The sequence below is a fragment of the Bos taurus genome, chromosome 1 (assembly GCF_002263795.3).
Source record: "Bos taurus isolate L1 Dominette 01449 registration number 42190680 breed Hereford chromosome 1, ARS-UCD2.0, whole genome shotgun sequence".
Classification (NCBI taxonomy): domain Eukaryota; kingdom Metazoa; phylum Chordata; class Mammalia; order Artiodactyla; family Bovidae; genus Bos; species Bos taurus.
The window spans coordinates 43,025,075-43,047,318 of record NC_037328.1 but is presented as its reverse complement, the minus strand read 5'-3'; the positions used below and the strand labels follow the sequence as shown (position 1 = coordinate 43,047,318).

At 41.0% G+C, this 22,244-nt stretch overlaps 1 protein-coding gene across 10 annotated transcripts in view; it reads right to left on the bottom strand.

The window, feature by feature from the left end:
- Positions 1 to 22,244, bottom strand: part of ST3GAL6 (ST3 beta-galactoside alpha-2,3-sialyltransferase 6) — a 126,556-nt gene that overhangs the window by 64,290 nt on the left and 40,022 nt on the right. Inside the window, exons 1-2 of one of the 10 annotated variants that reach the window (XM_059889584.1) lie at positions 16,633 to 21,989; positions 15,881 to 15,989 (exon numbers count right to left, since the gene is read on the bottom strand). The exons of 7 other annotated variants lie outside the window; for them this stretch is intronic. The gene's annotated coding sequence lies outside the window, so the exon portion shown is untranslated. Of the gene's footprint in view, positions 1 to 1,126; positions 4,326 to 15,880; positions 21,990 to 22,244 lie in introns of those variants that run through there. 2 more of the 10 variants (XM_059889583.1, XM_059889613.1) reach the window with 2 other exon arrangements.

Genomic DNA, 22,244 nt, shown 5'->3' with positions numbered 1-22,244 from the left:
AAAATCATAGAGTAACATGAAAAATATTTAGATTCTACCAAATAAAGTTTTAAAAAGCTGAGTACATTTCCATACGTGAGATGTTATGTGTGGTGACTCATGACTGCAAGAGAGAGAAAAAAGAAATCAGTTGATATGCTGAGTTGTGGACTGCATGGGATTTTTTTTTTCTCTAAAGTTCAAAATTTATGGAGAAACAGAAAATGCTTATTTTCATATATTTCAATATACATTTCACTTGTGAAGTGCTAAGCAGTTTGTGCATTTAGAAATCAGAACAAAAGCAAAGGGGTGCTCTTTAGTGGCAATTATAATAGAAGACTTCTATTCTATTCTATTAGGGAATTCCCTGGTAGCTCAGTTGGTAAAGAATATGCCTGCAATGCAGGAGACCAGGGTTCAATCCCTGGGTGGGAAAGATCCCCTGGATCTCTTGCCTCCAGTACTCTTGCCTGGAAAATCCCATGAACAATGGAGACTGGCAGGCTACTGTCCATGAGTTGCAAGAGTCAGACACAACTTAGCAACTAAACAACCACCATTCTATTCTATCCTAATTCTATGATAATAGAAGTCTCCACCATGAGACAGAATTTTGAAGCTAAGGAAATTGCAGATAATGATAAACTTGCACCTCAGAATCATTCTCCCTAAATGTATAGAAAGCACAACTCCTGGGTTTCTATTGTCTTCAACCTATACTAGTTACTATCTACTAGAGTCAAGAAGCAATCAAAAATCTGAAGCTGGAAGGTTAGGCAAGAAACCTCAAACAATGTCACACCAGGAATAGCTAGAGGATGGGGATTTAGTTACACCTGGAGAAGCTTAAATCATGGAAGGCAAACAAGATGGCTATTCTCAAGTCTGAATGACCTTCATGAAAAAGAGGCATAGCCTGGTTCTGAGGGCTAGTGGGGGTTAATCCAAGGCCAGTGAGTGCAAAATTCAAGGAATTAACAACTTTGAAGTTGGCATGGAAGAACACGCTTAGGTTACCTAAAGATAATACAGGTTCCATTTCTGGACAATGAGTCGCTCATTGCTAAAGATACTGTTTTAAAAAACTGCTTGGGATGGATTTGTATAGTAGTCCTTAAAAAACTTTAATGTCCATTATCATCACCTGAGCACCTTGTAAACTGTTGGTTCCTGTCAGAAGGTCAGAGGGTCATGAGATTCTGCATTTCTTGCAAGCTCCAAGGTGATGTCCATGCTAATGCAGTGTGGTTACAAGTGTTAGAATGTTACTTAAACCAGTATTTCCCAAAGTTTTCTAACAACATGACTTCAAAAGTACTCTCCAACCCTGATTTGGGGGCAGATGATTAATACATTTTATATATGAAGTAGTTATTACTGGAATTTTGCAGGCACACACCTTCAAATTAAAAATAAATAAATAAATAAAGCTATGGGTTGGTACCTTCCAATATCCCCCCAGCTGATACTTTAAAGCAATAACCAATTTTGCCCAATTTTAAACAATACTTTTTTTTTTAACTTCCTTAAAAAAAAAAAAGTTAAAAAAGGACAATTTTACTCCAAGTTTGGCAAAGTAAGTGTGTCCCAGTGAATGAATGAATGCATGCTCAGCATTTAAAATGCAGTTACTTATGATTTCCGTATACAACAGTTAACAGAGAAGTAGGATAAGATAAAACATAGCTATAACTTTTTTTCCTAGTGATTTGTATTAAAAATCATGTGTCTCCAAAGTGAGGGTATGCGGACAGAAGACTCCCAAGGCGACACTTGTGGTCTTCTTTTTCCATGTAGGGCTCTGCCCTGACATTTCACCTCTCCTCCACCCCATTTGGGTGGTAAAATCCCTTCAATGGTTTGAAAGTTTCCTTCTTGCTCAGATTTTGCTTAGCTCTCTCCTTATCTAAGAAACTTGGGCTTTTAATCAGTTCAAAATCCTAAGTGACATCTTTCCTGGAGAAATATGCTGGTATCTGAACACACAGCCCTTCCTCAAATTTTAAATCCTTCATAGGTTTCTCTCCCAGAATAAATAAGCCCACAGCTAAGAGGGAACCAGCTTCCTGTCTTTCCTCCTACTCAGTAAGTCCCCTTTCCAAAGGGCTTATTGTTTTATAGTTTGCTTAAAAGTTATAAGTAACATTTCATCTGATTTACAAAAGCCCTTTTCCTCAAGCTACTTATTACATCAGTGTATTCTGAATGAATGTAAGCTTATTCTGCTCCCTGAGAAGCATCATTTCCTGTTTAATTCCCCTTTTGCTCTTTTTAAAAGGAAAAAAGTAAAAAAAAATAAAAGGAAAAAAGTAAGTAAGCTTGAGGATAAACAATCAGAAGAGCATCTATCAAATCTTAAGGCTAAAGTGTTGGAAATGTTCCAGCTTACCATCCACCAGAGGATCCTTCAAAATCAAATTACAAATACGATGCTAATCTTAACTTGGGGTATAATTATTGTTACAAAGAAACCATCATACATGTGATATATATTTTTATTAAATCATATAATCCTAGATTTACTTCCGAATGCAAGCTAAATTAATCCTCTAGGCAAAGGGAGTCAACTCATTTCCTGGTAAAATTAACTATGGAAGTTTTCACCTCTACTATAACTTTGCTGATTTAGGCAATAACCAATTTCTGGGCTTCCCTGGTATTTCAGTGGTGAAGAATCTGCCTGCCAATGCAGGAGACACAGGTTGGATCCCTGATCCATAAAGATCCCACAGGCCGAGGAGCAACTAAGCCCGGGAGTCTCAACTGTTGAGCCTGTGCTCTCAAGACCAGGAGCTGCAACTGCTGAAGCCCACGGGCCCTGGAGCCTGTGCTCCACACCAAAAGGAGCCACCTCAGTGAGAAGCTCATGAAGAGCAATGAAGAGTAGCCCCCGCTCCCCACAACTGCATAAAAGCCTGTGCAGCAACGAAGACCCAGCACAGCCAAAAATCAATTTTAAAAAGCAAAACAAAAAACTATTTCCCAATGCCAGACCCTGTTCCAGGCACCAAAGACACAGTAGTGAAGAAGAAAATTAGTTTACAATCCAGGAAGAGACGGAGAAAGTAACAAGCAGTTGTTATTACTATTAAGTAATACTATTTGGTGTTATTACTATGTAGTAATTATTAAATTTACAACTGTGATTGGACAAGGCACTAACCTAGGTAGGGGAGGACAGAGAGCCTCAGAGGAATTTGAGAGAATTCACAGAGAACTCCTCTGAGGAGTAAACAGATGAAATCAGGGTAAAAATGAAAAGCATTCCCGGCAAAGGAAATGGCATTTGTGACTGAGGCTGCTGCTAATAGAAGTGAGCATGAAAGAAAGAGCTCATCTTTGTTGCATACCTACCACATGCATGAACTCACAGAATCCTCACGACTGGGGTTGGATCCCAGAGAAAAAGAGGAGGGTAGGGAGAGGAACACAAATCTCCGTTAAAAAAGAATCCCTGAGAAGATAATGGTTATTTTGGTTAATGGGTTTGTGAGCATTTGGTATATTAACATTTGGACTTCTGTGCGGAGTTGGGCCTGTTTTTCTAATTCTGTAAATGAGGAGACTGAGAGGCATAGAGAAGTTAACTTGTCCAGGGTGTCTCAAAGCTAGATGTCGAGCCAGGGTTGGGTGAGGTAATCCGCTGCTGGTCTATTTATTCTGAACCCATCAGCTACTCTGTCTTTCCAGGAACCAGATCAACTTGAAGCCTTCCTCATCTTCAAGATTCATTACGCCAATTTTCATTTTTCACAGAATGACATAGTGAAATATGGATGTATTGGAAAATCTTCAGTTTCATTCCCAGAGTTTTGATAAATGTAAGATTCCTAGGTTGAAACCTATTTCATTAGGAAATAGTACATGAAGTTTTTCATTACAGAAGCACTAACAGAAATCCAAATGTTAATATACCAAATGCTCACAAACCCATTAACCAAAATAACCATTATCTTCTCAGGGATTCTTTTTTAATGGAGATTTGTGTTCCTCTCCCTACCCTCCTCTTTTTCTCTGGGATCCAACCACAATCATGAATTTGCCTACTTTTTATTCACATACATGTACACACATACGTGGTATATGATACTGTTTTAAGTAATGGTTTAACATTTACATACGAAATACAGAATGTTTTGAAATTTGAATTTTTTCACTCTACACTTCACGCTCAGAGATCCATCCATACCAATGCATAAAGGTCTGATTCATTCAAATTCTGTACAGTATCCTATTAATCAATTGCACCACAACTCTTTCCATTCCCTATCAGCAGATATTTAGGCTGTTTTCAGAGATCTAAATGTCATTTTGGAGCCAAATATTTTTTTTTCCAATCTAAAAAAAAGCAGTTTACTAAGATAATCTTACCAACAACTCTTTGCGATCCCATGGAGGCCAGAATACTGGAGTGGGTAGCCTTTCCCTTCTCCAGGGTATCTTCCCAACCCAGGAATGGAACAGGTATCTCCTGCATTATAGGTGGTTTCTTTACCAACTGAGCTATCAGGGAATCCCTACAAACTGCTAGAAATACTTTAAAATTCAAATTTCACTTCCACATAGTCTTTTTTTCTAAAGCATAAACTTTGATAACTCAAGCTGTTTAAAAATACCTAGATATTTAACATACCAGTTATGACTCTTTGACTATGACAAAGCCTTTGACTGTGTGGATCACCACAAACTGTGGAAAATTCTGAAAGATGGGAATACCAGACCCCCTGACCTGTCTCTTGAGAAACCTGTATGCAGATCAGGAAGCAACAGTTAGAACTGGACATGGAACAACAGAATGGTTCCAAATAGGAAAAGGAGTATGTCAAGGCTGCATATTATCACCCTGCTTATTTAACTTATATGCAGAGTACATCATGAGAAACACTGGGCTGGAAGAAGCACAAGCTGGAATCAAGATTGCTGGGAGAAATAGCAATAACCTCAGATATGCAGATGACACCACCCTTATGGCAGAAAGTGAAGAAGAACTAAGGAGCCTCTTGATGAAAGTGAAAGAGGAGAGTGAAAAAGTTGGTTTAAAGCTCAGCATTCAGAAAACTAAGATCATGGCATCTGGTCCCATTACTTCATGGTAAATAGATGGGGAAACAGCAGCAGACTTTATTTTGGGGGGGCTCCAAAATCACTGCAGATGGTGACTTCAGCCACGAAATTAAGGCGCTTGCTCCTTGGAAGAAAAGTTATGACCAACCTAGACAGCATATTAAAAAGCAGAGACATTGCTTTGCCAACCAAGGTCCGTATAGTCAAGGCTATGGTTTTTCCAGTAGTCATGTATGGATGTGAGAGTTGGACTGTGAAGAAAGCTGAGTGCCGAAGAATTGATACTTTTGAACTGTGGTGCTGGAGAAGACTCTTGCGAGTCCCTTGGACTGCAAGGAGATCCAACCAGTCCATCCTAAAGGAAATCAGTCCTGAATATTCATTGGAAGAACTGATGTTGAAGCTGAAACTCCAATACTTTGGCCACCTGATGTGAAGAACTGACTCATTTGAAAAAAACCCTGATGCTGGGAAAGATTGAAGGTGGGAGAAGGGGATGACAGAGGATGAGATGGTTGGATGGCATCACCAACTCAATGGACATGGGTTTGGGTGGACTCCGGAAGTTGGTGATGGACAGGGAGGCCTGGCGTGCCGTGATTCATGGGGTTGCAGAGTTGGACACGACTGAGTGACTGAACTGAACTGATGACTCTTTGCAAATGCAAAGTTAATAGTATTTTAAATGAGAAAATACATTTATAGGTAAAGTAAATCTATAATCATTCTGTTGAAAACAAAACATATTGAAGAAAAAGCATATGCAGAAAATAGTCTTATAACCACTTTCTTTTTCTGATAACCACAGTGACTAGGCAGAAAACTCTGAGTGCTTGAGCAAGTAAACAAACCAAAGCTTTCCCTGGAATGCTTTGTTCAGTGTTTTAGGCAGAAAATAATCCAAGACACTACCCCACAGAATTTCAAATTTCAAATTTCTCTTTAGAATCGAGCAATTAGGAGGTACTCCCATGTACCAGAGTCAAGGATGGATAAAGTGGACAACGAAGCAAAGTAATAAAACACCAAGTCTTTCACCCTGAAGTCTTTAGACCCATAAACAGTGTGACCATACACAATGATCTATTTACATTAATGGAAATGTTTAGTTCAAGGATATTGTAACAAAGTTTATTATCCAGGCTAAACTGAAGTCAAGTCTACAAATAAGTGAAGACTTATCAATGGCATTCCTCTACCTTTAATATCACTTTATATAAAGAATCTGAGAAAACCACAAAAGGTAGATGTTTTAAAATATGAATAAATGTTTACTAATGGCTGCATTCTTTACACGCTAAAATAACCTAGTCTCAGGAGTTCCCTGGTGGCCCCAGTGGTTAGGACTCTGCACTTTGACTGCCGTGGCCCAAGTTCAATCCTTGGGAACTAAGATTCCACAAGGCTAGGTGTAGACAAAAATAAACCACCCTAGTCTAGAAGATGTAAAGGAAATTCAAGAAAGAGTATTTTCTCTGAAGAGAGGGGGGAGAAATGTTTCCTCTCTTAGCAGATTTCCAAGGAAGTGTTCAACATTCCTAAGAAGGTAAACAAAGCTGGGTTTCCAATGAAAGAAGTAACTCCAGTGCACTGGTGATCACCATGCAGTCAGCTCCATGGTCACAATTAGCCAAAATGTTTTAGCACATTTCACAGGCCAGAGCCAAGGGGATATCACTTCTAAATTCCTGGTCTCCAGTCCAAGAAATCCCCCTGGGCTTAGGAAAACCTCCAGGCTTCAGGAGGCAGCTCAGAACTCAACTGCAATTCATCCTACCAGTAGTTTAGTGAAATAACTGGCCAAGCAAATGGAGAAGCTCAATTATCCATTTATCCATCCAACACAGATACTTATTGCCCATCTTATCACATGGCACAAAATCTCAGGGGGGAAAAAACCGTCTGAGAGCACAGATGCTCTAAAGGCAAGTCCACAAAAACACAGACATACCAAACATAACCTTTGCCCCATGCTGACCTCTTAACTATAGCTTCATGCTTAGTTGCTCAGTCGTGTCTGACTCTTAGAGACCCCATGGACTGCAGCTCGCCAGGCTCCTCTGTCCGTGAGATTTTTCAGGCAAGCATACAGGTGTGGGTTGCCATTTCCTTTTCCAAACTATAACTTCAAAGTGCCCTACTTTCTTGTTTTTCAATTAAGTAATATGTATCTTATAGAAAAAACATAGAAGCCTAAAACATGCAACTTTTTTGCATTCCCCCTCAAAGGACAAAATATATTGTATGAGCAGTAGAAACTAGTTATAAAGAGAATGAGAATCAGCAAGAGGTCAGAAACCAAAAGTAGAACTGCTTAAACTTTTCAAACTTCCCCACCTTTGTGATTTTTCTAAATGTCTGGTGGCTTCCCCTGGTGTTACTAGCAGTAAGCAGTGACTTCTGAACAGAAAGCAGGGGCCATGACAGGCACATGCCCTCTGCAACCATGCTAGGCTATGGACATGTAAGGTGAAGGGCGAGTCTGTGCCGAGAGCATTCCAGACAAACGTCCCCAGCAAATCTCTGGGTCCTGAAACAAGAGTACGAAAGAAGGGCAAAGCAAGTGGCCCGGGCATGTGAAGTCACCCTGGGGACTTCAAAACAGTATGGTTCTTAGCATTCCCCTTACCCCAGAAACTCAGCCCAGAATAAGAGAAGTTACTGTCAGGCAGTCTAAACCCAATCCTTTGCTGAAGAAAAAAGCATTCTGTCATCTGCTACCCTCTGCTTAGTCCCTTCTTACTAACTGAAGCCTAACTGTTGGACTGTTTTTTGATCTGAGGGCTTTTTTTTACTTTCTAAAATGAGAACTGGCCTTTGATATGTCAAAGTAGAGCAAAATGAAACCTTTATTTACAGCATGCTGTACTATTTGAAAAATAGAGATTTCATTTAAAGCATAAAGTTCTATTTTTTTTTTCCCCTATCAAAGATGATTGTGAATCAGAGTAACTGGGGACAACTGGACCGAGGAGGTGGCTCAGGCCAGGTCTGGGAGAATGGCTTAAGGACACCACAGCAGAGGGCCAGAGAGGCACTGGTGGGAAGTCTAGAGAGATGACGTGCGAAGCTTGGTCTGGGATATCCCAGGAAACCAAACTGGTTCAGTCCAAAAACACTAGGGAAGAATAGTGTGGAGAAATAAAGAAAAAGCCATATCATTGCCATGAAACCTCTGTCCTCCTATGGGGCACATCACAGACATGCAGCAGCCAGGGGCAAGACAGGGAAAATTCCAGAACCAAGGCCTAGGGGGTATCTGGGGAATGGAGACAGGAGGGTTCAGGCACCAGGCCCACCACGGACACTCTGTGTTCATTTCCCAGGGCTGCAGCAACAAAGTACCGCAAACACGGTGGCTTACAATAACAGAGGTGTTTATCTCACAGTTCTGGAGGCTAGAAGTCCAAATGCCAAGTGCTGGCAGGGCCATGCTCCATCTGAACCTGGTAGGGGGGAATACTTCCTTGCCTCGTGCTAGTTTCTGGTGGTTTGCTGGCACTCCTTTGCACCCCATGGCTGATAGATGCCATCACTCCAACCCAGTGTTTTCACATGGTGCTCTCCCTGTGTCTCTGTCCTCACACACATGCTTCTTATAAGGATACCAGTCACACTGGACCAGGGGGCCACCCTACTCCAGCATGACTTCATCTTAACCACTACATCTCCGTGACCCTATTTTCAAATGAGGTCACATTCTGAGGTACTGGGAGTTATAACTTCAACATGTCTTTTTAGGGAGACACGACTCAACCCATAACACATCTCTTGATGCCCAGTCCTTCCTCTGAGCTAGAGGGACTCTGATTCTCTGCGTGCATGCTAAGTTGCTCAGTCGTGGCTTACTCTCTGCAACCCTGTGCACTGTAGCCCACCAAGCTCCTCTGGCCATGGGATTCTCCAAGCATGAATACTGGAATGGGTTGCCATGCCCTCCTCCAGGGGATCTTCCCAACCCAGAGATTCAATCTGTGTCTCTTAGGTCTCCCGCATTAGCAGGATTCTTTACCACTAGCATCACCTGGCAAGCCCTTCTGACATCCTAGAGTCACTCAGAACACCATGGGTGCCATTTCAAATTAAAGAGAAAGAGAAAAAAAAGATAGCCTATGGTGGTGAAAGTCAGAGTAGTGGTTACATGGTAGGAGAGGAGCAGTGATCAAGTGAGAGTGCTCCGTGCACTCCTGGAAGGCAGGCTATGTTCCGCCTCTTCACCTGGAGGCAGGTTACACAAGTGTGCGTCTTGGGAGCAAATGTATTGAACTATATGTACATGGCCTTCCCTCATGGCTCAGCAGGTAAAGAATCTGCCTGCAATGCAGAAGTCCTTGGTTCAATCCCTGGGTTTGGAAGATCCTCTGGAGAAGGGAACATCTACCCACTCCAATATTCTGGCCTGGAGAAATCCATGGACTGTATAGTCCATGGGGTCGTCAAAACTTGGACACAACTGAGTGACTATTAAATAGCTGTGAAAAAAAGAGAAGCGAAAAGCAAAGGAGAAATGGAAAGATATAAGCATCTGAATGCAGAGTTCCAAAGAATAGCAAGGATAGATAAGGAAGCCTTCCTCAGCGATCAATGCAAAGAAATAGAGGAAAACAACAGAATGGGAAAGACCAGAGATCTCTTCAAGAAAATTAGAGATACCAAGGGAACATTTCATGCAAAGATAGGCTCAATAAAGGACAGAAATGGTATGGACCTAACAGAAGCAGAAGATATTAAGAGGTGGCAAGAATACACAGAAGAACTGTACAAAAAAGATCTTCACAACCAAGATAATCACGATGGTGTGATCACTCACCTAGAGCCAGACATCCTGGAATGTGAAGTCAAGAGGGCCCTAGGAAACATCACTACAAACAAAGCTAGTGGAAGTGATGGAATTCCAGTTGAGCTCTTTCAAATCCTGAAAGATGATGCTGTGAAAGTGCTGCACTCAATATGCCAGCAAAATTGGAAAACTCAGCAGTGGCCACAGGGCTGGAAAAGGTCAGTTTTCATTCCAATCCCAAGAAAGGCAATGCTGAAGAATGGTCAAACTACCCCACAATTGCACTCATCTCACATGCTAGTAAAATAATGCTCAAAATTCTCCAAGCCAGGCTTCAGCAATATGTGAACCCTGAACTTCCAGATATTCAAGCTGGTTTTAGAAACGGCAGAGGAACCAGAGATCAAATTGCCAACATCCGCTGGATCATGGAAAAAGCAAGAGAGTTCCAGAAATACATCTATTTCTCTTTTATTGACTATGCCAAAGCCTTTGACTGTTTGGATCACAGTGAACTGCGGAAAATTCTGAAAGAGATGGGAATACCAGACCACCTGACCTGCCTCTTGAGAAACCTGTATGCAGGTCAGGAAGCAACAGTTAGAACTGGACATGGAACAACAGACTGGTTCCAAATAGGAAAAGGAGTACGTCAAGGATGTATATTGTCACCCTGCTTATTTAACTTATATGCAGAGTACATCATGAGAAACACTGGGCTGGAAGAAGCACAAGCTGGAATCAAGATTGCCAGGAGAAATATCAATAACCTCAGATATGCAGATGACACCACTCTTATGGTAGAAGTGAAGAGGAACTGAAGAGCCTCTTGATGAAAGTGAAAGAGGAGAGTGAGAGAGTTGGCTTAAAACTCAACATTCAGAAAACGAAGATCATGGCATCTGATCCCATCACTTCATGGCAAATAGATGGGGTAACAGTGGAAACAGTGTCAGACTTTATATTTTTGGGCTCCAAAATCACTGCAGATGGTGACTGCAACCGTGAAATTAAAAGACGCTTACTCCTTGGAAGCAAAGTTATGACCAACCTAGATGACATATTGAAAAGCAGAGCCATTACTTTGCCAACAAAGGTCCGTCTAGCCAAGGCTATGGTTTTTCCAGTAGTCATGTATGGATGTGAGAGTTGGACTGTGAAGAAAGCTGAGCGCCGAAGAATTGATGCTTTTGAACTGTGGTGTTGGAGAAGACTCTTGCGAGTCCCTTGGACTGCAAGGAGATCCAACCAGTCCATTCTAAAGAAAATCAGTCCTGGGTGTTTTTTGGAAGGAATGATGGTAAAGCTGAAACTCCAGTACTTTGGCCATCTCATGCGAAGAGTTGACTCATTGGAAAAGACTCTGATGCTGGGAGGGACTGGGGGCAGGAGGAGAACAGGACGACAGAGGATGAGATGGCTGGATGGCATCACCGACTCAATGGACGTGAGTTTGAGTGAACTCCGGGAGTTGGTGATGGACAGGGAGGCCTGGAGTGCTGCAATTCATAGGGTCGCAGAGTCAGACATAACTGAGCAACTGAATTGAACTGAGCGACTTTCACTTTCACTTCATATGTACATGGTTTGTATGCTCCTCTGCATGGATGATGAATTTCCATAAGAGCTTTACTTTTAGAGAACTTGGTGCTGTCCAAGCCATAAAGGTGTTGACAGCCCAGGTGTAACTTCAGAAAGGAGCTTTACCTGGGAGAAGCCCCAACCCAACAGTCAGCCACTCAGCCCTGCTGGTTTAGACATTTGAGTGGTCAGTTTACCTGAGATGTTCAACTCCCAGGTGCTGGTGTATAAATGGAAATGCCAAAGTAACACACTTATAATGAGAAAAATATAAGGGCCAAGGAGTACATATATTTGAACTAAAAGATTGACAATTTCTAGAGGCAAAATTTCTGGGTGTCTTAAAAAAAGTTGTTTGACAACCACAGACCCACAATAAGGGCACAGGCTTCCCAAAACAGTGCCAGAAATGAGCTACAACAGTTTTTGCTCTGCCCTGTTTTCCTAGCCTTCTTGGGGACCTCTGCCACACATTCCATTTTCAGGCTAATTACAGCTCAAGTATATTCCAATGTTTTTTCTTTCACATCTAATTCTCCTCTGGGAATTTTAAACTCTTGTGGTTATGGAGTTTTCCATCCTCTTGCCTAATTTCTAAGCAAGAGAGATTAACACCAAAAGACAGAGTTAAAATACACTGGACCCCACTCAGATTTGGTAGAAAATGTATTTCTGCAGTAAAAATATGTAGGATTTCCTAGAATTAAATATAAGTCAGACATTTAACATCAGATATTGCATAAGCTCAGTTGTGGAAGTGTCTGGTGATGGAAGTAAAATTTGATGCTATAAAGAACAGTATTTCATAAGAACCTGGAATTCCATGAATCAAGGTAAATTGGACACGGTCATGCAGGAGATGGCAAGAGTAAATAAACATGGACATCTTAGGAAACAGAGAACTAAAATGGACAGGAATGGGTGAATTCAATTCAGATGACCCTTATACCTACTATTGTGGGCAAGAATCCCATAGAAGAAATGGAGTAGCCCTCAGAATCAACAAGAGAGTCTGAAATGCAATAGTTAGGTGCAACCTTAAAAATGACAGAATGATCCTGGTTTGTTTCCAAGGCAAACATCACAGTAATCCAAGTCTACGCCCCAACCACTGATGCTAAATAAGCTGAAGTTGACCGGTTCCATGAAGACCTAGAAGACCTACAACTAACACCAAAAAAAGATGGCCCTTTCATCACAGGGGACTGGAATGCACAAGTAGGAAGTCAAGAGATACCTGGAGTAACAGGCAAGTTTGGCCTTGGAGTACAAAATGAAGAGGGCAAAGGCCAACAGAGTTCTACCAAGAGAACACACCAGTCATAGCAGACACCCTTTTTCAACAATACAAGAGACAATTTTACACATAAACATCACCAGATGGTCAATACTGAAATCAGACTGATTATATTCTTTGCAGTCAAAGATGGAGAAGCTCTATACAAGCAGCATAAACAAGACCTGGAGCTGACTGTGGCTCAAATCATCAGCTCCTCGTATTAAAATTCAGGCTGGCAGTGAGCGAAGAGGAACTAAAAAGTATCTTGATGAGGGTGAAGGAGGAGAGTGAAAAAGCCAGCTTAAATCTCAATATTAAAAAAACTAAGATCATGGCATCCAGTCCCATCACTGCATGGCAAATAGAAGGGGAAAAGGTAGAAGCAGTGACAGATTTCCTCTGCTTGGGCTCTAAAATCATTGGGGATGGTGACCATAGCCATGAAATTAGAAGACAATTGCTTCTTGGCAGGAAAGCTATGACAAACCTAGACAGTATGTTAAAAAGCAGAGCCATCACTTTGCCAACAAAGTCCATATAGTCAAGGCTATGGTTTTTTTCCAGTAGTCATATACAGATGTGAGAGCTGGACCATAAAGAAGGCAGAGCACCAAAAAATTGATACTTTCAAACTGTTGTGCTGGAGAAGTCTCTTGAGACTCCCTTGGACTGCAAGGAGATCAAACCAGTCCATCCTAAAGGAAATCAGCCCTGAATATTTATTGGAAGGACTGATGCTGAAGCTGAAGCTCCAATACTTTGGCCACCTGATGCGAAGAGCTGACTTATTGGAAAAGACCCTGATGCTGGGAAAGACTGAAGGAGAAGAGGGTGACAAAGGATGCAATGGTTGGATGGCATCACCAATTCATTGGACATGAATTTGGGCAAACTCTGGGAGATGGTGAGGGACCGGGAGGCCTGGAGTGCTGCAGTCCATGGGGTGGTGAAGAGTCAGATACAACTTGGTGACTGAACAACAACAATTGAAGAAGCTCTGAATAACATATTGATGTGTTAAAAATTGAATGATGTCTTAAAAATGGGAATGGGGAGGAGAAGAGGAATAAGAAAGGGGAACAGAGAGGAGGAAAGGAAGCCAAACTTTAACTGCAAAGGAAACAAATAAAAATAAAATCTTAATCAAACTGCACATAAAAATTATCAAGCAAATAATTATAGAAGAGGAAGCTGTGGCTTTCCTGAGTGTGAAATGTAATAGGGAGGTACTGGAAGTTTCAAGGCCATGCATTTATAGTAGTCCTGTGGACTGTTTTCCTTGGATATCTCCACTCTCAAACTTCATATAGAAACCCAGGTTTCAGAAGTCTCAAATGATACTTCACATCTCCTTTTTCTTTTTTTTTTGGCTGTGCTATGTGTGACTTGCAGGATCTCAGTTCCCCAATCAGGGACTGAACCTGGGCAATGGCAGTGAAAACCTGGAATCCTAACCACTAGGCAACCAAGGAACTCCCTCACGTTTCTTTCAAACACTTAGGTTATTAAAAATGAGAGATCAAATATCAAATATGTATTATGTTCAATAATGTTCATCATTTTCTCATGAAATGTTTTCATCATCTTCTCGTGAAAACTGCCATAAATCGGAGGCAGCTAGTGGGATTCCACTTTTCAAGAAAGTCTTCCTTCTCTACCTCTACCCATGTTGAGATAAGGATAGAGAAGATTCTAAGAAAGAAAGTATATGTAAAGTGTTTCAAGAACATATGTTTCAAGATACAACTATCAGGTTTTTTAAACTACAGAAAAAGATGAACAGATGTTCATTTTTTTAATGGACAAATGAACAGAGTAGTTTTTGTTCTCAACCCTAGTTTATTCTGAAAAATCACAGTACCAATCAACAGATTTTCATCTCCCAACTCCACCTGAAGCATGCGTACATGCACATACACGCACACTTGTGTACACACATACACTGCACACTGCATCCCTCCACTGTTTGCCCATGGATCTCTATATTATAATTAGTACTGTGCCTGGCACATGAAAGGTGTCCAAATATTTATTACTGTTCAAGGAAAACTGAAGAATATAACAACATGAGTAGATAAATAGAGTCCAAATTGAAGTCACAGGATGAAATGGTGGGATGGCATCACCGAGTCAATGGATATCAGTTTCAGTAAACTCAGGAGTTGGTGATGGACAGGGAGGCCTCGCGTGCTGCAAGGGGGTTGCAAAGAGTCGGACACAATTGAGCAACTGAACTGAACTGAAAGTGAAGTCATGAACTGAAAGTGAAGTCAGGTTCTAATAGGACTCAGACTGGTTAAAAAAAAAAAAAAAAATTAGAGCCAGAGAAGGCCAAACAGAAAGACTTTCTGGAGAAAGTCAAATTTTAACTATCCAGTGAACAAGAGTTATGATAATAGCTATAATAAGAGTTATAATAATAATGTAACAATATTGATTAAGTGTTAGGTATTTGGCAGGCCCTATACTGAACTATTTGCACATGCTTTCTTTTTTAATTATCATAACTGTGAAGTGGGCATTATTCAAGTTTAGAGATGAAGAAAGTGATCTTCACAGAAGTTAGGCAATGTGTTCAGAGTCAGGCAGTTTATCAGCCATGAAGCTGGAAAGGCAGGTTATCATCTAGCTTGGATGGGGGTGGGAGGGGAGTGGAAGGAGACGGGCACCAGTTCTAAAGGCCTTCACAATCTGCAGCACAGGGAGGCTTGCAGTGACTGCAGGAGCAAATGGAACAGTAAAAAAAAAAAAAAAAAAGGCAACAGGAGAGAGCAGAAAACTTCAAAGACCTGTGGGAAGAATTCTCTGGATTTTTGAGCAGAAAAAAATTTCTGTAATAAAAACCATGCTTGAGGAATGTTAATATAAAAGGTGCATGGACAGGAATATTGGTGGTCATAGGTGGTGACCTTGGGTAGAAGCTCTGTATGAAGAATGTAATTGCATTATTTACGGTTAAAGCAGAGGAGGCCTACACACCAACTCTAAAAATGGAGGGAAGCTTTTCAGGTTTTTTGCAGTAGATGGGCCAGTTTTGTCCTCCAAAAATATCCCAGGCCTACAAAACATTTACAGATATTTCAACCATCAGAAATTACACATATCCCTTAACATCCTGCTTAAGAAAAAATCCAATTATTTCTAATCTAATTGTAGCATAGCTGGGATCAAACAAGAGTGATTAGCTAACTTACTCTGACATTTACTTGAGATATTGGCTTCAACTATCAAAAGGATCTTGACAGCAGTATTCTTGATCTCACCAAAATCATTCACAAAAAAAAGTCCTATAACTTGCGGAGTCTGTCAATTAAATAAAATTATGAATTAAATTACTTGCTGTTGCTGAAAAGCAGCTGGAAATCCATCTGGAACTGGATCAACTCATCGCTCTTGTCTAAATGCAACAAGATAACCCATTTTTTTCCATTTTAAGTGCAGTTTATAACTTTATTATACTATAATAATTATATATTACATGATCTAATACCAGCTTTATATTATCCATAAAAACAAACCAGGTAATTAAAAAAAAAAAAACCTGATTTTTTAATTCTTTGGCTCTGTGCTGAACATAGAATATGCGCATATTCCCCATCTTTGCCTCTTCTATCCCTTAAGACATGAAGGACTCTTACACACTAAAGGGCTGCACAGATTTTAATAAAAGCATTTCATTTTATTACACTTTGTACTGTATTATTTTAATAAAAGCAGCACCTTCTATGGTGCTGGCCTAAATATTTGCAATAAAATATTTCCTAAGAAGAAAACTCCTCTAAGCTATCAGAAACACTGGGCTGATAACTTCTCTGAGGACTAAAATCTTATTGGGGAGGCAGACTCCATAAAATCAGCTCAAAGACAAGAAGACTTTGTTTATATTGTTGGTATTATAGCAGCATGTCCTTGAGGGACAGGGGGAAAAAAATCTAAAAGGTAGAACCTTTAAAATATGTATACAGAGTATCTCTATTAACCAGGAAGATGCCCTCTAAAGACGCCATTCTTCGTGAGAAACTTTGTCACTCTGAGTTTCAGCAAGAGTCCACAGCTGGCCCTTCTCAGTTTCCTTTCCCAGGCAGGGACTCACTCTCAGCTCTGGCCCTGATGAGAAGAGATGAGAAGAGCTTTTTATCCTCAGTGAATCTGTTTGTGTCTCCAGCTAGGTTAAATGATATCTAACAGAAACCTAAGACATATCATAATAAGCAATGGAATTCAAGCGGTGCTTACTAAAGGGCATGAAACCATAGATGTGAGATGCTGGGCTATTAAAGAGGGAAATGATTTTGTTATCTAATCTCTTGGCACACTTATTTCCTCACAAATGTAACTACAAACCCAACTCAAATTATCATAAATTATGAATTATGAAACTGAAAATTTGTTGTAACAGAGTCTCTAAGTTGCATCTGACTCTTTGCAACCCCATGGATTATGGCACACCAGGCTCCCCTCTTCTTCACTATCTCCTGGAGGTGGTCAAATTCACGTTCATTGAGTCAGTAATACTATCTAACCATCTCTGAAAGTTTCAGTTCAGTTCAGTTCAGTCGCTCAGTCGTGTCTGACTCTTTGTGACCCCATAAATCACAGCACGCCAGGCCTCCCTGTCCATCACCAACTCCCGGAGTTCACTCAGACTCATGTCTGAAAGTTTACTGTACATGAAAACAAATTTGAGAATAGCCATCTGATAATATTCACATACCAGTCTCTTACATGTCAACCTAATAATTTTCAAAAAAAGTTTCAAAGCCAGAAAAGTTTTAATTAATTTAGACAAACCCACAGGAATGAATGCACATTTCACCTATTTTCTCCAATGGGTCAAGTTTTTGAAATGATACACTGATAATCCTAATAGTTACAAAGATGAAGCCTAAGAGTTATTAAGATGTTACAGCTGAGCTATTCACACTGTGAGTTAATCCATGGGCACGGATGGAGACACCTGGCAACCGTCTGTTCTATTTATAAAGTTCTGAACGCCACACCAGGTGGAGGACACGGGGCAAACAAGATGAGACATAATTGCTGCCTGCTTAAACTGAAACATGTTCCAGATTTTATGTCAGCACATCAGCCATAAGGAAACAGATACCAAAAGCTGAAAGATAACTGATATATATATATATGTCAGTTAAGTATGTAAATTAATAAATGAGCAGGGCATCTGGCTAAATAATCTCAAAAGTAATTTTCTAAGAGTATACCAAGTTTCCCCAGAGAGTTGGATACTGGAGATGATGAGCTATCTTGGAATCAAAGGATACCTGATAAAATGCCTCTGTTCATTTCTGATAAACCAGTGCTACTAGGAAGTACTGCCTTGGTCATAAATTTTCATGATTTAAGTGTTACTCTAAGACTGAGAAGATTATCTATGAAGAACGATAGAAACAAAATTTCTAAGGCATAGTATAGTCCCATGGCAACTATTACAAGAGTTCATTTCCACTGAAACTGTAACTCCCTGCATAGCCTGGGGGAAAGGGGGCTGGCATCAGGAAAAGGGAAGAGTTTCCCATTATATAGAATATCCCCTCTTCAGACGATAATTGTCCTTTTGGTTGGTGGCATCTGAAACTAGATGGGAAAAATTAAGTTAATCTACTCAAATCAATCACACTTGCAAACGATACCAACTGTGATCAATTTGAGTAGATGATTAACTTAGTTTTTCATATCTAGTTTCAGATGCCACCAGCCAACCCAGAGACTTAGAGACAACTAGATATTCAGCCTAGAGAGAAGTTGAGCAATCAAAGCTAGTGATGGAGCGTTTCATGCTTGAGTGAGTACAAGGATTTATTTCAGTGAGTGAGAGGAAAACTGTACACAATCCTCTGAGAACCGCTTCTCAGTGTGGACATGCCTGTGCCCTGGCCTAGAGCAAGGAAGGGAAATCAGTGATGGCCAATAAATGGAGAGAAGAAAAATGTGAAGAATGAAAACGTGTGTGTGAGAGAGAGAGAGAGAGAGCAAGAAAAAGCCCAAGAGGAAAGTCCATCAACCACCAGGTAAAGACTGAATCTCTAAATCCGCCTCCAGTGGCATCTTATTCTAATTAAAACACAATTCAAACTCCTCCTTAAGACTTGAAGGTATCTCACAAGCAGTCTTCTGCTTACCTCACTGACTTCCTCTCCTAGCTTGCCCTTTTGCACTCTTCTCCAAGTTCTGCAAACATCCGCAGTTAGTTTATGCCTCCGGGCCTCTGCGGCCACTGTTTCCTCTGCCTAGAATGCTCTTCACTTGACTGGCTTCTCACCATTCCTATCTTTCTTCATACACCACCCCCTCATGGCAGCTCTCTGACTGCCCTAAACCAGCTTCCCTCAGACCCTGTCTGGCACACCCCCACAATGAACTGTCTTCATAACACTCATTCTATCTGAAAAGTGTTTTCCCATATATTTGTATCTGATTTATTGATTCCATTTCCCACAGAAACATAAACTCTGTAAGAGCAAAGAATGTGTTTTGTTCAATGCTGCACACCCTACCTAGAACATCTCCTGTACATGGTAGGGACGCAATAAATATTGGCTGAATCTCAAGTTCCACCATATAGATGACTGCAGAAAGTCACTCAAGAGCCACTGCAAAACCATTCTCTGCCCCTTTTGTTACCCCATCAAAGCACATGGTCATGACCATGACCCACAACCACACCAATTCCAGGCCTGCTTCCACACACCACGGGGGTGAGAATAACATTGCTTCCTTCCCTTAGAGAAATCGCCAGCTTCCTTGCCATTTCCTCTCCTGGAGGCCTTATTCTCTCATCTCCCACAGATCTTTCCATCCCCAATCACATAAAAAGTAAGTCAATGTTTAAAGAATTCTTCAAAAACCAGCATTACTCTGTGCAACTGGATGAAATGATCCCCCTTGCACATTGCATCTCAGGTAAAAGGGGGAAGAAGAGAGAACACAGAAGAGACTCTTCACTCAGCTTTCTAGTGTTCGTGATAAGAAATTTCCTAAAGGTTGGGTGCTTTCCTTCTCCTTTTTCCCAAAGGTCCAGGAAGATGAAAACCCTGATCAGATGCAGAAGGTTGTGGTAGTAAGTGGTAAGCTGCCCATTCCTCCTGGGATGACCAAAAGATCTCCAAAAAGAAAAAAAGAAATATGAACACGGAAGAGACTGAGATCCTACTGCTCCTCACTCTCTTTTATCATATCCTCATCCGCAAAATATCATTGCTTCTTAGCCTGACCGCCTGTCTGGCAGCCAAGTTCCTGACCAATTCAATCACCATCAGGAGAAAAAAACACCTGCTACCCCACTACAGTGAGAACTGTGCTTCTGACACCCTGACATGGAACCATAAATATAGCTTTCTACAAAAACACTGTTATGTCCAATGCACACATCTTGTTCTATACATCAAGTGCACTCCAAATTAAACACTTTAACTCATCAGGGTTCAACTGGAAACTGTGGTGTATGCTGTTATCCACTGTAGTTAGGATAAGCAGGAGAGAGAGATTCAACAGTGATAGTGAGGAGGTAGCCCTGTGAAGATTTCTTCCAGGCAAAAAGGAACTTCCCTGAAAATATATTCAGAATGAAAAGAACATTCAGAACATAAGCTATTGGCAATAACAGGCCCTTGTAAACCTGGCCAGACACAACCCACCCAAGGGGCATGTCAAAGATGTGGAGAAGATAGAAGATAATCGTTGAAAGTCTGAAACTAACAAGAGGAAAGACAAAGTATGTAGAGCATCTGCTCAAGAAGCCAAGCCTGAGGGGTAATTAAGAAGGTGTGTTCAGATAGGAGAGGGGGATACAAGTGAGCGGGTGGAAGGCACAGGAGAAAGACAAGCAAATGAATGGAAGAACCTGTGAGGAACATCTGCTACAGAGGCTTCCTGGGACCCCTGCAAGGCAGAAGTGAAGCGACCCTCCTGTGATCCAATCTAAGTCACTTAACCTTGGGCAGTCTCAAGTTTGTTTGTTTGTTTGTTTGTTTTAATTATAAAATAAGGTCAAGCATTCCTTTCTCCTAGGGTGGTTGTGAAGATTAAATCAACTAGCACAGGTGAACTCACTGGGGATAATACTGGGAACCATACTGGGAACCACCTGAGTTTTGTGCTTTCCTCTCCTCCTTGATAAGTATCACCTAGAATGCACTTAAACAGGTCTCTGGCCCCCAGTCTGAATGCAATCACAATGGAAAAAAGCCTATTGGTAATCTGCATGGTTAGCAGATGATGCTTATCAGAGAAACATGGGAAGCACAGCATTACTTCACTTCTCTCTCATAATATTCCATATGATATGGAACACAGAAATATCTCGCACAGAAGCAAACAGCTGCCACTATTATTTAAAATGAGAAAACTTGAAAATTACAATTTTCACAAAAGACAGACTGATTTTTTTTAAATGCTATGTCTCTTAAAGTCATTCTTCTGCCAACACTATTTCTATTCCTTTTGAGCTCCAAAGATTTGTATTGATTTGGGGCATAAGAACAAATTGAATATCTCCAACAAATCTACTGAAACAATCAAAACAGCAATCTCATTCTATTACACCATAATACGGAGACACGGTACAACCTGAAACTGTGACAACCAGGGAGGAACGTGGTGAAAATATTGCTCAAGAAAAGGCCTGTGAGAAGGCCCTCCCCCTCCACGTTTAAGGACCACTTGATGCCAGAACAGATACACAGTTTTGAGAAAAGTTCTCTTCTCATAAACCAAAGTTGCCATTATCTTAAGTGCTTCCGAGCCAATCAGCCTCATTCGGAGACGACAAACTAGATCATCTAAGAGTGGCTCTTTACAGATTTTCGTACTAAAAGTCGGTGGTGAGACTAAAAGGAAGGGAAAACAAATCAATTTACAAATGTCAAATCATCATGTTTCAGATGTAAAATAGCCTGGCAACCTGACCAGATCTTCCCAAATATGTAACATCTCCATATAAGTCAAAAGATATAATTTCTCAGCCTGCAGCCGGGACACTAAGTTTTATCACTGGAAAGTCAAATATCAAAGCTAGCCTTGTAAGAGCAGCTATCAGAAACCACGAGACTAGCGTGAACATGGGGCCAGAGGGCAAGGAGCTTCTGGTAGATTCGCAGTATTCTTAACTATCTACCTAATTACAGTTCTCAGGTGGCGGGCCTCTTAAAGCACGTGTGACTTTTGGATTTAGAATCTGCGGCTTCTGTAGTTTCCGATACGTTGGCATTCAAGATGTCGCTTTCATCACCACTCCCAAGTACCGTTTTTAAAACAACATCTTCGAACAGCAACCCCACCCTCAACCCGGTCACCAACCTCTCTCCCCGCCCTTCCACTGAAGACCTGCACCCCACCCCCCCACCCCACCCCCGCAAAGGTGTTTTGGGTTTGTTTTTACTTTCTGAAAACTGCCTTTTATAGATTCTCTTTCAAGCCCAAATAACACCACACAAGGAGCTGAGATCGCCAGGGAGCTCGGTAGCATTCGGCCTCAAAACCACTAGCTTCTTCTCCCCTTTCCCCCAAATGAACGGCAGGCCAAGTCCCTGCAATTTTCTCGTC